This window comes from Lactuca virosa, chromosome 2, assembly GCF_052849685.1.
Source record: "Lactuca virosa cultivar CGN04683 chromosome 2, Lactuca_virosa_CGN04683_v6, whole genome shotgun sequence".
NCBI classification, from domain to species: Eukaryota; Viridiplantae; Streptophyta; class Magnoliopsida; order Asterales; family Asteraceae; genus Lactuca; species Lactuca virosa.
Window position 1 is genome coordinate 17,969,207 of NC_136427.1, and position 17,373 is coordinate 17,986,579.

Below are 17,373 nucleotides of genomic sequence, written 5' to 3' on the forward strand. Positions count from 1 at the left end.
ATACTTACTTGGACAAGGTACTAAAACGTTTTAGTATGGAGAATTCAAAGAAGGGGGAGTTACCAATCCAAAGTAATGCCAAATTAAGTAAGACTCAAAGCCCGAACCGAAGTCGAGATAGCAGAAATGAGTCGAGTACCATACGCTTCCGCAGTTGGCTCGATTATGTATGCTATGACTTGTACTCGCCCTGATGTGGCCTTCGCTTTGAGCATGGTCAGTAGATATCAAGGGAACCCTGGCAAAGCGCATTGGACCGCAGTCAAGAATATTCTTAAGTACCTTCGGAGGACCAAGGAATGGTTTCTAGTACTCGGTGGGAGTGATGACTTAAGGGTGCGAGGGTATAGTGACGCCAGTTTTCAAACCGACAGGGACAACTACCGTTCGCAGTCGGGCTGGGTCTTTACCCTAAATGGAGGAGCAGTGACTTGGAAAAGTTCCAAGCAGGAGATCGTAGCTGATTCAACATGCGAATCAGAGTATATAGTGGCGAGCGAAGCGTAAAAGGAGGCGATATGGTTGAAAAACTTCATCGAGACCTTGGAGTTATGCTAGCCATAAAGGAGCCCATGGAAATTTTCTGTGATAATGAAGGAGCGGTTGCCTTGACCAAGGAACCGAGGGATCATGGCAGATCTCGACATATCGACAGAAAATATCACTTTATTCGACATCGGGTGGAAGAAGGACTCCTCGTAGTGAAGAGGGTATCGTCGGAGGATAACCCAGCAGATCCCCTTACGAAGGGACTGAGTAGGGTTAAGCACTTGCAGCACGCTAGGAGCATCGGGCTGAAGGACAATATTAGTTTAGATTAGATAGTTTAGAAACATGTAATAGATAAATGTAATTGACATTTGATGATTAAATAAAAGAGTATTATTTATAAGTAATGTTACTGTTTTATGTTGATTATTTACCTATTGTTTCATTTTGCATGTTTTGACTTCCTGAATAATAAGATTATTCGAATGTTCCACAATCGTTCATATTTTGGGAGTAGGTATGAAAGAAGATTGTCATGAATTGGTGTTTAGATTGTCTACAGTGTATTAGACATAGCAAAGGTTTGCTACAACGTTCATGAGTGCTTATGAGTTTGATTTGAGCATTGGATTAGACCCGTGCTTGCTGGAATCACTTCATGGAATTTATCACGAGTGATCGCAAGACGATAATATCATATGGTCTTAAAACCTAGATATATGGTTTGTTGTTTACTAATTGGTTGTGCATTGATAATGCGTAAACGCATCAATAACTTGATGTTATAAAACACATTGTTGTGTATGATTTGATTAGTGAATAGTAAATGCATATAAGTCGAAGTTTATTTGTTCCTTTTATCCTAAGAGGGTAAAAGCGATATCAGGGCCCCTCGATGATTTTGTTTTGACTTATGTGCCGGGCCCGGTCAGGATTGAATTGATGTGTTCAATTAAGTTCTATGTCAGACGAATCAGAGATCGAGAACAAACTGCTGGACAATAAGTATGACTATGTTCCATGTAATTGTCCGCACGATATCTAGAACAGAGGATTATACGATCCCTTATTTAAAAGACTGGTTGCTGATAAGATCAGAGTTCGACAACGTCTTTGAGAGCTACGATTGCTAATCAGATTGTATTTACATTTGTAGTTACTAGACTTATCCAAGTGGGAGACTGTTGGATTAGTGTCTAAGCCCGTAACTATATGTGGTAAGTATTTGAACCGGTTGTGCATGGTCCTTTTGGGTTGCCTTCACCAAAGCAACATGATAGGATGATTTATGAATAAAGATGTTATTATGATTTATTTATATGTTATATGAATAATATATTAAAGAAGAAATCATATAGTTTAATTAATATTAGATAAGAATTAATTAGGAATTAATTCTGTGGCTAAAAGAGATTAATTAAATAAAGGGGACTGGAACTGTAAATTGTGTGATAGTTGATTTGGGCTGAGAATCCTTATGGAATTAAGGGGTGGACGAAATTAGAGTGGGAGCCCATCTAAATTTCGTCCAAGGCCTTTATTCTGGAAGGTTTCGTGGACTGCTTAAGGCCTAAGCTATCCAATTAGGGTTTTGACTGAAACCCTAGCAGCACAAGTATAAATAGACCCCTTAGGCTTCAGAAATCGGCTAAACCTATTCCTAAGAGTACTAGAGCCGAATTCTATAGCCTCCAACCTCTCTCCAAGATCATTCACTTGCTTGTGGTGTTTGTAAGCCATTAGAGGAGTGACATTTGTGACTCTAAGCTCAAAGGACAAGAAGATTCAAGCTTTGAAGAAGAGGTAATCATCTAGATCTGTTTTGTTATACTAATTTCGAATTATATACACTAGATCTAGGGTTTGCAAGACTTGGATGAATTACATGTACAATAGAGAAACCTAGATCCAAGTATTAGGGTTTACATGAGCACATAAGATGTTCTTTTGGCTCAAACCCATCAGTTACGCCATATATCTTGGTTCCAGTTTAGTTTCTTGGTCAGCAAGAAAATAGAAGACCGTCTCTTGGTCATCTACTGAGGCTGAATACAAAGCTCTAACTGACATTGTTGTTGAAGTTACTTGGCTTGAAACACTATTACGTGAGCTATGCATACCGGTAACCAAAGCACCGATATTGTGGTGTGATAATCGTGGTGTCACTTATTTATCCGTTAATCATGTGGTCCATGCACGTACGAAACATGTTGATGTCGATTTTCACTTCGTAAGAGAAAAGGTTGCTGCGAAAAAGCTCTTAGTACAGTTCATATCCACAGATGACCAGATTGCTGATATATTCACTAAGTCACTATCTTCACAAAGATTTGAATGGTTACGATCCAAGCTACAAGTTCTTACCCGACCTTAGCTTGCGGGGGAATATTAGATATGTATTATAGTATAAGGATTAGAGTGTAAATATATTTATTATATATTCCTATTATATTACACGTTAATGATATCAATCACAATTACAACTCTGATTTTTAATTTCAGTTTTAGTTTAGAAATAAAAATTCTCAAGTAGTCAAATGTTGTGCAAGTCTGTTGTTTCAGTCTTTTAAGAATGTTAGGAGAGCCTCGCAATTTATAGAACGTTTATTATGAAATTAAATAGAATGACCTACTTTACATATATAAATCTTACTAAAATGTGGATTTTAAATTTATGAAAATGAAAAATATAAGAAAATGACAAGTGGAAAAAAACTAATTCAAAAACTCTTAGAAAATTACATGTGTCAAATTCAATGACAATATGACATTTGACAAAATTATTTTCATTTATTAGGGAAGATTTAATATATAACACAATATTATAAGTATTAAATATTACATTTAAATAATAATTAGTAAGTAAAAAAACCAGAAATATATAAATATATAAAACGAGGGACTAAAACCGACAACTCAAAGTTCATCCTCATTTTGGGGGAAATGAATAGTATAACACCAAATATGGTGTTATACTATTCATTTCTTCCAAAATGGGGGAATAAATGGGGTAGGGTTGAAGAGGAATGTGTAAAGAAATGAGGGAAATAATGAAGAATGAGAATGGATTGGAGATGCTTTTAAAATGGTATTTTGATTAAGTCCGTATAAAGTCCAGGTTTTAATTACATATCGTGTACGAATGCAGGTAATGTATATTTTTTCGGGTGTAACTTTGTTTCTTCGGAGAATTATGGTTTAATTATGTTACCGAGTTGAATTTCTCGTTTTCAAATAAGAACATACGATGATCATTTATTTTACCCAAAACTAAACTTTAAGAAAGATATTAAACTAATTGATGAATGCAAATATAATATTATTTGCATGCAGCCGCTAGCCCGCTACACAATTATGAAAGATACGATCACCTCTTAATTACTTTCGTGCCAAGTTATAACTTTCTCGTTCAGATTTTACTTTAGAACCCCCGTTTTCAAAAACCCTAATCTGTTAACTCACCCCTCCTTGCTCGAACGAACTGCAAAACCAAATCGTTCAACTTATGATCTATGGCAAATGCGATGAATGAAAATAGAGGAGAAGCTGACAAAACCCTTACATTCACGAAACAACCTTATGTCGTAGATGTTGGCCCCCGAAGGATGTAAGAGTTTTCCTAATCATTTCACACTATTTTCGATTGTTCGATTGCTAATAATCATACTGATTCTGCTCAATGCTTGATTTGATAACAGCAAGGACGTTAAATTCTCAATGTTTTCTGGCGAGGATGTTCTCAAACTGGGGGAAGTTCAGGTTTCTCGTTCCCAATATTATGTGAGTCAAGAGGACAAAAGGCCTGTTGATAATGGTGTGTTGGATGCGCACATGGTAATTCGTTTTGCTCTGCATTGCATACATGTTATGTCATCTGTTCTAACTGTAATTGATTGATGGTTTGATCACTACCTGCAATTTGAAATCAGATCCCATTTTGCGGATGAAATATGTAATTGTTAGTGGTAGAATTGAGGATATTATTGCGTGTTATACTAAGGGGATTTGAAGAGTACACAACTTATTAACTGATGAAAATAGCAAGAGTTTTGAAATAAACACTAATGTTTAAGTTATGAATGAGGGTTTAGTGTTGAAAAGGTGGCTATTTTAGTACTTGGTGTATTACTATCATAATTTCTGTTTGTCAGGCCTGTGAAAAGATGTCCTGTTGTCCAAGGACCTTGCCACCTGAACTGTACAGGTTGTTTTCATCTCTTCATCTTCTGATTTATATGGGTTCTTTGAATTGAATAAGAACCTATGTGGGTATGTCTTTGCTTCTCACCTTATGCTACATCTTTTCTAGGTCTCTTGGCTTACTGTATTATTAATCTACTTTTACTTCATATTGTGTGTGAGGTTCTGAAAGGCATCTTTGTTGGTATCTCAGGGTCCTACAAACAAGCTCGGTACATGTGAGACATGCCATGGGGATTTTCATAGTTGCCCTGGTCACTTTGGCTACCTGCCACTTGTGCTGCCAGTTTATAATGTTGGATATATGTCTCATGTTGTGGACATTTTGAAGTGCATATGCAAGGTATGGTAGCTGCAATTTATGTTTGCTTTTCCCCTTACCCATCCCTTTCCCATTTACATGGTTTTTCCTTTTCAGTTTTGTTCCTGCATACTGTTGGTGGAGACAGAACGTGTAAACTTCTTAAAGAGGATCAGAAATTCAAATTTGGACCATTTGAGGAAGACTGGAATTTATAAGCAGGTAGTTAAAAGGTGTACCGCTATGGCAAGTAGTAAGAAGGTGGTGATATGCTCAAGATGTCATTATGTAAATGGTTCGACACTTACCCTATTTCTGTATCTTATTATCTTTTAAGTTTCTGTGTCTTGTTTACCTCACATAAAAACTTAATAAACTTTTCCCTGTTCCTATTTGTCTCTTATTCATGAACACGAAGACAAGTTTATATAACCATCAATTTTACCACTAAATATACCATAATTCTTTTATTTAGAAAATACATGTAAGTTAATGCTCATTTATAATACATTATAGGCACAGTGAAAAAGGCTGTGGGAACAGTAGGAGTCATACATGATCGAAGCAAAGTTCAAAATACTACCTCAAATGAGTTCGATGATACTATTTACCTGAAGGGGTCGAATACACCTGCCAAATTGTCACCTTCTGTAGGCCCTGACAAAGCTCTTAAGCTTTTTAAGAAGATGCTGGATGAGGTACATTTTTCTACCTTCTATGACTCTAGTTGACTTCTGTTTCCTCTGTCTCAAAAATGATTTCTTGCATGTAAACTGGAATGGGCTATCATTGGTAATCCTTTCTGTTTTGGAGAGAACTTGCAACATAAATAGTAGTTATTTACAGTTGTTGATGTTTACTTATTTTTTTTATTGTGTTACAGGATTGTGAATTGCTTTATCTTGCTGATAGACCTGAGAAGCTCATTATATCCATCATTCCCGTGCCTCCTATATGTATTCGTCCTTCTGTCCCAGTTGCTGGTGGAGCAATGAGGTGCACTTCAATTACAAATTTCTTGCTGAATTTGAGCTTTTCTATACTATTGTAGTATTGTGAAGGATTTGCTTTGTGCTTTGTATGATACCATGGCCTCATATAGGAGTGTGTGGAGGCTTAAAATCAGGGTAGTGGCGTATTTACCTGCTTACCCTTGCCCCACTTTGCTCAGCTTTATTGCTTGTATCTATTTTTTCTTTAGTCAAACATCATTGTCTACCTCCCCCTTACCCTTGTTCTTATGGGACTTGGATATTGTTATATTGTATGGTGGCATGTTTTATTGCAACTGCATAATTTAATGCCCTCCTAGAGGCTGTAGTAGACATAGTCTTCTGCAATTATTGGCCTTGTACCTTTAGTGATTGGTGTAGCTATGCAACTTCCTTTGTGGTCCAACTCACCAATTCATAATACAAGTTTTGCCTTTTTGTATCTAAGTAGGTTACATATTTTTGGAATATGGTTTCTTCTTTTTGTATTCTTTTTGTTATTAAGCTGCTATTTATCTTCTCTTTTCTCTCCTCTATGTTGCAGCAATGAGAATGACATTACATTGAGATTGGCAGAAATTATAAGAGCCAATGCATCTGTTCATGAGGCGTTATCAGGAGCAAGTGTCCATAACAAAAGCTTGGTACTGTTTTGTTTTTCTATTTCTATTTAATCTTATTATCCCTCTTAACTAATCTTTTTTCTGTTTTGTTTATTCATTGATACCCTGTTGTGAAGTGTTGAAGCAGATTAGCTAGACTATTAATCCAGATGTTCCTTTTCATGATGTTGTTGCAGGGTGTTTTATGGGATAATCTGCAACTTAGTGTTGCACAATATGTAAACAGTGATGTCCGTGTATCAGATTCATCTCAGCAGAATGGAAAACGAATTACTGGTCTTGTTCAACGCCAAAAAGGCAAGCAGGGGCGTATTCGGAAAAACTTATCTGGGAAACGTGTTGAGTATACTGGAAGGACAGTTATCTCCCCTGACCCTAATCTAAAGATTACAGAGGTTACTCACTCTCACTCACTTGCTTCCCCATTTTTCTTTTTCTTGAATTCTTTTTTATGAGAGTATTTATTGTTCCAGGTTGGAGTTCCTATCAAAGTGGCTATGACTTTAAGTTACCCTGAGCGTGTTTCAGATCACAATATAGAGAGACTGAAGCGTGCTATCCGTAATGGAACTTATGTATACCCTGGTGCAAACCATTTAAGAAAGTCAAATGGTAGCATCATGTAAGTAAGGATTGCTTGTTCTCAAGTGTTATGAACTTATGATGAATTCTGATTAAAAAATGAATTTTGGTTTGATGATATGTAATGCTTTTTGTAGGTCATTGCGTTTTAATGCTAGAAAGCGTTTGGCTGAGGAGTTGAAACTTGGTGACATAGTTGATCGCCATTTAAAAGATGGTGATATTGTCCTCTTTAATAGACAACCCAGTTTGCATCGTATGTCAATGATGTCTCATAGGGTGAGTAATTGAGTATAATGAAACTTTTCTGCATTAAAATTTTTGTTATTATTATCTCATGATTTGGTATGTGTATGTATGTAGGCAAAGATTAAGCATTGGAACACGTTTAGCTTCAATGAATCTGTTTGCAATCCTTACAATGCTGATTTTGATGGTGATGAGATGAATATTCATGTTCCACAAACAGAAGAGGCTCGAACAGAGGCTCTTATGCTAATGGGGGTAATCTTCATATCATCATATGCACTTTTACTGCATTGTATTAGTTATCAACTTATCATATCACATATTACTAAACGTTTGTTTTTTTGAATCATGAAGGTGCAACACAATTTATGCACACCAAAGAATGGGGAGATTTTGGTTGCATCCACTCAAGATTTTTTGACAACTTCTTTTCTTATAACAAGGAAGGACACGTTCTATGATCGTGCTTTGTTTGCACTTATCTGTTGTTATATGGGTGATGCAAACGATCCCATTGATTTGCCAACACCTGCTATTCGTAAGGCAAGATAAATAACACAACTTGCTCCAATTATTTTGTTACATTTGCTTATATGCAATTTGTTTGTTTGACATTGGTTTATTTTTATGCAGCCAATAGAGCTTTGGACTGGTTAACAGCTGTTTAGTGTGTTGTTGCGCCCATATGCAGATATGAGAGTTTATCTGAATCTCAGTGTTACTGAAAAGAGTTACACTAAGCCAAGTGGAGAAAGGGTGAAGCCTTATGAGACAATGTGCCCTAATGATGGATACATCTATATTCGCAATAGTGAACTCTTAAGTGGGCAGCTTGGGAAGGCTACTTTAGGTCAGTTTTCTTTCTAGATTACAGCTTGCTATATATACATATCATCTACATAAAGTTATATTCCTTTCTAGATTTGTTTCAAAACTTGTAATCTTTATTGTTTTAGAACATATAAGTATAAATATAAGTATATTACTAGAATCAATGTTAAAAAGATCGAGTGGTTACAGAGTACTTCCCAGTAGTCACTTATCTTGTACTCTTATTGTCCCTCAAGGAGGTAGAAGGGATGATGGATTAAATTTTAACTTTAACCATGTGCTGATGAAAATGCATCAAGAGACTAGAGTGGTAAGTTACCATTTTGCCCTTTTAAAGTGAAGCAACCGTATCACTTTGACACTTGATGCTAATGTTATGTTGAGAAGAAGACTGAAATCAGATAGGATTGACATTTGACAATACTTATTTTGAAACTCAAAATGAGTATGATCAGATCTTTTAGAAATTTCACAAATACTTTAATGTACATATGTTAGAAAGGTGTCCTTATTACAATGAATGTACTTTTATTATATGATTGCAACAGGGAATGGCAACAAGGATGGACTTTACTTGGTTCTTCTTAGGGACTACCATTCACTTGCTGCTGCTGTTTGTATGAATCGCTTAGCAAAACTAAGGTACTTTTCTATCACCATCTGCCATATGTTTCTTCAATCTGATGCAGTTAGTTTATACTACATATGTTATAGCATAGTTATAGATTATCATCTATGTTGTAATGTTTGCTGGAAGTGTGTGCTGATATTATTTTGATGCAGTGCTCGGTGGATAGGAGATCATGGATTCTCAATTGGAATTGATGATGTTCAACCTGGGGATAATTTGAATCACAACACAAACATAATCATTTCTCAAGGGAATAAAAAATGTGATAATTTCATACTCGATTTTAATAAAGGAAACCTCAAGTGTCAACCTGGTTGCAATGCTGCTCAGACCCTTGAAGCTCAGATCACAGGTGTCCTGAATAAGATCAGAGATGAAACTGGAAAGGTAATAGTAAATACCTCCCTCCATTTGTTTGTTTTCTATCAACTATTAATGCAAGAATGTTATGTTAAGACGAATGATGAAGATTGTTTCACTGATGGAAAACAATAAATTTTTGGACAGGTGTGTATGGAAAAACTACATTGGAGAAACAGCCCCTTGATTATGTCTCAATGTGGGTCGAAAGGTTCTCCTATCAATATTAGTCAAATGATTGCATGTGTTGGTCAACAATCAGTTGGAGGTCAACGAGCTCCAAATGGATTTATTGACCGAAGCCTTCCCCATTTCCCCACAAACTCTAAGACCCCTGCTGTATGTTTTCTTCTCTCATATTCCTTCTTAAGTATTAATATGATCACTTGCTTTATATCTATCTATCTTTCTGCATGGTTTCTTAATGTTCTTTTTCATTCTTTATTTTCTTTTCTTTTGTCAAATGCAGGCAAAGGGGTTTGTAGCAAATTCTTTCTATAGCGGTTTAACTGCTACTGAGTTTTTCTTCCACACAATGGGTGGACGAGAAGGGCTTGTGGATACAGCTGTAAGGAATAGGATCCTTTTACATGTTTATGAAATATGAATGGTAGCACTAGTTTTTGCATATCAAACCCTAGAAAAATGGGTAAGTAAAGTAATGCTTATGATTTACACTTTTACAGGTTAAAACAGCTGAGACAGGTTATATGTCTAGAAGACTGGTGAAGGGAATGGAGGATCTGTATGTCTGTTATGATGACACAGTAAGGGATTCCAGTGCAAGTATTATTCAGTTCACATATGGTAGTGATGGAAGAGACCCTTCTCAAATGGAAGGAAAAGCAGGATTTCCTCTCAACTTTGATAGGTTGTTGAACAAAGTCAAGGTCTTATATACTCTCATTCTAATTTCACTTTATCATAATTACTTTTTGCTCCATCCGTTTTCATATGTAATAAGTTTTTTTTATTGTTATTTTGAAAAGGCTACATGTCCAGCTGGACAACACAGAGGCATGTCTCCTACTGAGATCTGTGAAATGGTTGATGAGCGTCTTTCAATGCATGATATGAGTACAGAAGGAGGTTGCTCTGAGGATTTCAGGAGGAAGCTAAAAGAATTTCTTGAAAAAAAAGCTGCAACACTAGAATTCACTAAGAGAGTGCTTAATGGTGAAGAATCCTTAGTTCTAGAAAATGTTGCTCAAAGCATATGTGGCATCACTTCTCAGCAGCTCAAGGTATTTGAAATGTTTATCATTTTTCATTATGCATGCTCTCCACCAAAGACTTTTAGTTGCTATTTGCATTCTCTGTTAAGAAGGATTAGATAGGCTTACATGAATAAAAAAACTATTATATTTTTGTCAGTGCTGTGGTTTAACCACTAATACTTTATTTTTCCAGTCAAACCTTTAAACTTACAGACCATTTAGTCCTAGAATCAAAGTAGTAGGTATCTAATCTATTTAGGTTGTAATTAACTGATTGATTTGTTTGTTGTTAAAATAATATTAGGTATTTTTGGAAGTTTGCATTTCACGTTACCATAATAAGAAGATTGATCCTGGGACAAATGTTGGTGCAATTGGTGCTCAAAGTATTGGAGAACCAGGAACACAAATGACCTTGAAAACTTTCCATTTTGCAGGAGTTGCATCCATGAGTATCCTTTTTCTCCTCATACTTTTCTTCATACCATTGCTTTTGTGTTTATGTTTTGCTACTTTTCCCCCTTTTTCCTACTGCTTTTTTCTTTTTATGCACCATTTTGGGTATTATTGATGCTGTAGACACCCATACATACACATAGTTCCCTCCTTAACTCTTTGACAGATGTGACTCTTGGTGTTCCTCGTATAAATGAAATCTTAAATGCCACCAAGAAAATCAGGACACCTGTCATTACTGCAAAGCTTACATGTAATGACAGCATTCCATTTGCAAGGCTGGTAAAAGGCAAAATGGAAAGAACTCTCTTGGGCCAGGTCAGACTCACTCAGATAGATAACTAAATTACAGTTTTTTTTTTCTCTTAAAATGTCTGCCTTTTTCATTATGTCTAATACTTCATTTTCTTCATGAAAGATTCATTCAGTAATTATTAATGAATGAATAAGAGTAGGCTCAAAATTATACATACAATATAAAACATGTATTTCATTTCCTAGAGGCCAGACAAACATGTTAATGGAATATACAAGTGTTATGACATGTGTGTATCTCTTGAGATATTTTTGTTCCTTTTATGCAGGTTGCAAAGAGTATAAAGCTTGTAATGGGATTAAGATCTGCATCTATTATTATTTCTCTCGACACTGAAACAATTGGAGCACTACACCTCTCCTGTATAAATGCAAAAACCGTGAAAGAATCAATACTAAAGACTCCCAGAATCAAACTGAAGGACCAGGTAAGAATTGCCAACCTACTTTTATTGATTTCTTTATTATATATAGCATCTTATTTCCTGATAAGAAAAAAGTGAATGTACAATTCTCTACAATTGAGTAAATTTTTATAAGTACCTAAATAAGAAAAAGAAAATGAAAGTATGTTGCTATTTCTTGAAGTTATCCCTATATTTTTGTTTTGGCAATTGTTGAGGTGTTGTTGCATATAATTAATTAGCTAACAATTATTTGTAATGGATACATCCAATACAGCATATCCGCGTGGTGGATGATAGGAAACTTGAAGTGAATAATCCATCTATATGTGATAGAAACAAACTTCTTTTCGATCTTCAAATGCTCATAAATAAGCTTCCATCAGTCATTGTGATGGTGAGTCACATTCAAGATGAAATCTATATAATCTTCATTTAGATTTAATAAATTTAAATTATAATTTTCTATTTTGTGGTTTGTTGGCAGGGCGTTGGCACAATTGAACGTGCTGTGATAAACAAAAAAAAGGAGCGTGACAAGTTTAACTTGCTTGTAGAAGGGTTAGTTTTCACTTTACACTCTACACTTTACAATACAAAAGAATACTATTCCCTTTGTAGAGGGGTATTTTAGACATTTTTGATTGAAACTGTCAGGACGGGGCTCCAAGCGGTGATGGGCACGGAAGGAGTGAATGGACATGAAACGACAAGTAATCATATTCTAGAAGTAGAAGAGACACTTGGGATTGAAGCTGCAAGAAGGTCGATTATTAAAGAGATCCAATACACAATGGAAAGCCATGGAATGAGTATAGATATTCGACATATGATGCTTTTAGCTGATCTCATGACATATAAGGTAATAACTTTTTTTTGTTTTTTTTACTGTATAAAATTGTTGGTGGATGTAATGTAAATATGTAATGTAACAGGGAGAAGTATTGGGGGTGAATCGATTTGGGATTCAGAAGATGAAAGAAAGTGTGCTGATGTTGGCGTCATTTGAGACAACAGCAGATCTCCTTTTTAATGCAGCAGTGAAAGGACAAGTGGACAAGGTAGAAGGCGTGAGTGAATGTATTATCATGGGCATACCAATACAGACTGGCACAGGAACAATTAAACTCAAACAAAGGTAGGTAGCTATATATGGTATTTTTTATATTTTAAAATATACATACATACATACATACATACATTATTGGTGTCATAAGTTCTCGATTAATTCTGGGTTGAAAGGTGTCTAATATGATAATGATAATTTTTGGCAGGGATGCACAAGTTGAGAAGATGTGCAAGGGATTGGAGCTCATTTTATCTGAATGATTCATTCTCATTTACATTTTTATCTGAGTGCATGAAAATACTTAAATACTAGTGTGCAATTTTTTTTATATGGATTAATTTTTTGGTTCTGAATATATTGGTGATCTTTTTTGTGTTTGGGTTTATTTTCCTGGATGCATTTATGAATTAACGTGGAACTTGATTGTGAAATGGAATAAAAAAGTTTTCGGAACCAAAATCAAAAGTAAACTAAAGTTTCGGCTAAAACTGTAAAAGAAACAAAGTTGGGTGGGCAATGTGTTCGGATCTGGGCAAATGGGCGGGGAAACATGGTCTGGTTTTTTGACCCGAGCTAAAAATTTTAGGGGGGATAAACTGAGCCCTCCACCTTTAAGATGCAAATCATGCCAACCATCTCCACCATTGGGCTAGAGGTATTTTTGTGTGTAAAATGTCAGCAAATGCTTATAAAAACTAAGTAAAGTTATTAAAGTGGTTTCATAAAAATTAGTATTCATAGCCAAATTCATAAGTTTAAGTAGGGGACGTTAAAAAGAGCATTAATTTTTTATGAGGGGGGAAATTTCCTATTGTGGTCATCACTAGGGTTATTTATTAAATAAGTGAAAATTCTATAAAAACCATTCTAGTTTGGTTTTTATTAACCGTCTATTTTTTATTTATTTATTTATTTTTTTCTATTTTATATTGAAAATTTGTTTTTATTTTCAAAAAAAATCGCTACATAAAACTTTGAATTGAATAAAAGGAAAATTTAAAAATTATTTGGTTTAACTACTTGGAAATTTTCTTTTCAATTTAACCATAGAGTTTGAATTTTTTTTAAAAAAATCACCTAAAAATAATATTTCTTTTGTTATTTGCAACTTACTAATGGAACATAGAGTGATTTTTTGAAAAAAAAAATGCGAAATCTCATTAAACTAGAGAAAAAAAAATCAGTCATTAAACCAAAAAAAAAAAAAAAAAAAAAAAAAATCCAAAGGTTTTTTAGAATTCAATTTGACCTAAGTTAAACAAAAAATCAGTCATTAAACCCTAACTTAAACAAAATAAGATTTAGGAAATTTTATTTTTTGCATAAAAAATCATGAGGATTTACACAAAGAATCAGTCCCAGAACAAGAGATACACATAAATCGATCATCTCTCCGGTCTCAACCCCTTCACCACCGGCACGCGGCGGCAACGAAACTTCCTTCCTCGGAATCCAGTCCAGTTAACGGTGCACGTGGTGGAGAAGGTAATTGAATATAGAATGCTATTCCTATTCTATTGCCTTTAAAAACCTTATTTATATCATATGGCCATTTTACAATTTTAAATCTCTGTTATCCGATTCGATTGTGTATCTTTCACTCCCAGAAGGATGATGATGCATGAATGCTTCGACTTTACATCTTTCTCTATTCTTCTTCTTCTTCTTCGTGGAAGAAGACTGTAAAATTTGATTCGTTGAAAGTACTTTGTTTCAATTGCAATGCCTCTGATGATGTATGTTATATGTCATGACTACTTGACTACACTGAGACAAATCTTCCCGAATATTGAGCAAATTGATTCAGAAGTTTTTGCTTAATTTAGAAAGAATTGTCTGGATGGATTAAGATTAAATCCTCTTTTTTCTTCATCTCTTATTCATCAACATGACAATCGTGTTTGTGTGTGTGTGTGTGAATTTCTCATGTTAATTGGTTGTATGATTCCCATGAGATCATTTGTACAAGTACATTAACGTGATCCTCACATAACTTAAAAGAGTATATTTGTTAATATTAAGTTAATGTCAACTTCTGAAATTGCATTAGATTTTTTGGATTACTACATGTTTGTTTGGATAGTGATGTTGAAAATTAAAGTACTGAAACCGCATAGATTTTAGATTATATCTGGATCTGGGTTAGGAGTGATCAATAGGCTGCCTGCTTTGAAATTCTTTTAGCAAATGGCTTAATGTGATAAGCTATATCTAGTTTTTTCTTCGACTTAATACCGAAAGAATGATGCTTTCCCTATTAACTCTTTAACTTTTTACAAATTTCCTTCATTTAAATTATGTCTTACATTTCTTAAATATTTTTTAAACATCATTTATCCAGACAACACTCTATCGATCCCAAGGATATATATGATATGATGATTATAAACGATGTCACAAGCTCACTGAAGGCAATGCATTTGACCAACAGAGTTGACCATGAAAAAAGAGATATGGAAATTGATGATTTACAGACACCTGATCAGGTTGTTGATGAAATGGAGGTAACAGTTTCAGATGGAAAACGGGAAATGTATGAAATATATTTGGAACATTTATCAAATGAATCAACTGAAGAAATGGAGATTTACTTAAGCATTATGAGTGATGTTGTTGGAGGATATGAGAATGCAATACAAGTACTAGTGGGTAATAAGCATGATATGAATAATTGCTTTTTGGTCAACCTTACAAGAAGTGAGTTAGAAAAATTAGTGAAATTAGACAATGAGAGAATTCGGGGTATCTACCCACCCTACAAACCCATTTGATCAGCTTGCTTGTAGTACAAGTAACCACATAGGTTAGTTGGGGTGTGTAACATGGCATGACATAACACGTTGTACTGTGTTTTATGTGTAACATAAGTGAAGCTATGCAGTTGAATCATCTTCAAATATATATACCTAGTTGGATACATAAGCAGTTTATTTTAAATATATGAAGTTATTTTTTTGATCAAGTAAACATACAAATTGTATGTCCCACTTTCTTTGACCGATTACACCTCCTAGATCGATAACAACATACAAATGGTACTTTTTTTTTTCTTTTCCTGAATTAAGCATCATGGGTGTTGAGCGCTATTTGAAATGCAATTGTTCGTCATTAGGTAAGTATTGAGGTTATATTCTTTGTTTATGGATGTTATTATTCGAATTTTGTCTCAGATTGTTCAATAAAAAATTGCCCCTGATGCAGATTGTTGGATTAATTTGCTTGAAAATGTTGTTTTTGGGTAATCTTAATTCTTATACATGGTCATACATATGCAAAATCTATTGATTTTTGTTTGGAAGCATTATTCGTCAAGTCGTCTACAGTCCATATGTGAGCAACCTGTATTTGGAACAGTTAAAAGACGTTTTCATTCTTTCCTGGAATAAGAGGTTTGTAAAGTAGTAAATAGTTTCAAATATATTAAGCATGTCTTTTTTGGTTATTTTATATGTATAAGATAAGTCAAACACTTTTTGAAAAACAACTTATTGGCTTTTGTAATCATAAAAGGTAATCCAAACATTTTTTTAAAAATTCGTTTACCACTATAAGGCTGGACGGAGTGAAGCGGGAAGGGTGTGTGGGAGACATTCTTGCTCGGAGGAACACCGCACCGGCGGTGCAGGATAGGAGGTGGGGGAGGAGGGGTTGCCGCACTCTCTCTCTTTTTCTGATTGGCTGGAATTTGTTTTGTTTTGTTTTGTTTTTTTTGAGTTTGCAGGTTATAACGAGGAAGAAGGAAGACAGATGAGAAGTTTCTGGAAATGACATATTTGGCCCCTATGTTTTGGTCTTATGGCAGAATACATCCCAGTTTTGAATTCTCTTCACAAAAATAGTTTTCAAAAATTACAAAATAAACACTATACTTTTATATTCTAATTATCATTAAAATCAATTAATTTTATTTAAAAAAATCAAAAGAAAGTGATGGAAGCTTCCCACACATTCCTTGGGTTTATGTGAGGGAAATGAAAGTAAGAGAAATGATGTTGTGAATCACAAAAAGTGAGTGGAGTTTTCCACCCACACCCTCGGGTCTAAGTCAATAAACATTTTTACCAAAAAAAAGTTTTGGAGTTAAATAAGCAAATCCAAAACACCCTCTACATTAGACATGTTGGTTCTTTCCTATCTAGACTAAAATGGCTTTTGTGTGTGTGTTTTTATTTTAATATTTATTTATTTTTTCAGTTTGATATTTTCTTTACTTTTAATTTTGTAATAACTCTAATTCACATAGTATAATATTATTATATTCAAATTGCTGTTCCTTCGTAAGTTCGGCCAGATTCAAAATATTAAATGACACAATAAAATTGGTCCCAGTGGTTTGCAAAAAATTATGTGTAGGGTTCAAAAGGTTTTCAAACTTTTATTGAAGGTTCAAAATCAAGAAATTCTTGTGGTTTTGGTCCAAAAAAAGTTGAAATTATCGTTTTGTTCTCTTATTTATTATTATTATTAGTATTATTATTAGTATTATTATTTTGTATTTTATGTATTTCTTTGATATTTTATAATTACAAATAATAGAAAGGCCACTCTTATTATTACTACATCTGTCCCAAATTAACTGTCCACATTTGATTTTTGAAGCATTCTTCAATTTTGACCTTAAATATTTTTGTTTTTAATAGATAATACTTGATGA

The 17,373-nt window shown here is 34.4% G+C and overlaps 1 long non-coding RNA gene and 1 pseudogene across 2 annotated transcripts; both read left to right on the forward strand.

Moving 5' to 3' along the window:
• The first annotated feature begins 3,863 nt into the window (after positions 1-3,863).
• Positions 3,864-13,096, forward strand: LOC145158937 (DNA-directed RNA polymerase III subunit 1-like; annotated as a pseudogene). The gene is made up of 27 exons (XR_013737369.1): positions 3,864-4,096; positions 4,188-4,323; positions 4,883-5,032; positions 5,108-5,285; positions 5,507-5,688; positions 5,874-5,986; positions 6,527-6,626; positions 6,782-7,000; positions 7,079-7,227; positions 7,325-7,466; positions 7,551-7,691; positions 7,791-7,979; positions 8,070-8,286; positions 8,816-8,909; positions 9,051-9,285; positions 9,406-9,597; positions 9,728-9,826; positions 9,945-10,148; positions 10,248-10,502; positions 10,780-10,927; positions 11,098-11,249; positions 11,516-11,674; positions 11,928-12,047; positions 12,138-12,211; positions 12,308-12,512; positions 12,586-12,788; positions 12,925-13,096. The product of XR_013737369.1 is annotated as a DNA-directed RNA polymerase III subunit 1-like (transcript).
• A 928-nt stretch (positions 13,097-14,024) lies between these two features.
• On the forward strand, positions 14,025-15,618 carry LOC145156259 (uncharacterized). Its single transcript, XR_013736573.1, has 2 exons — positions 14,025-14,204; positions 15,061-15,618. It is a non-coding gene; the product is annotated as an uncharacterized LOC145156259 (long non-coding RNA).
• The last annotated feature ends 1,755 nt before the right edge of the window (positions 15,619-17,373 follow it).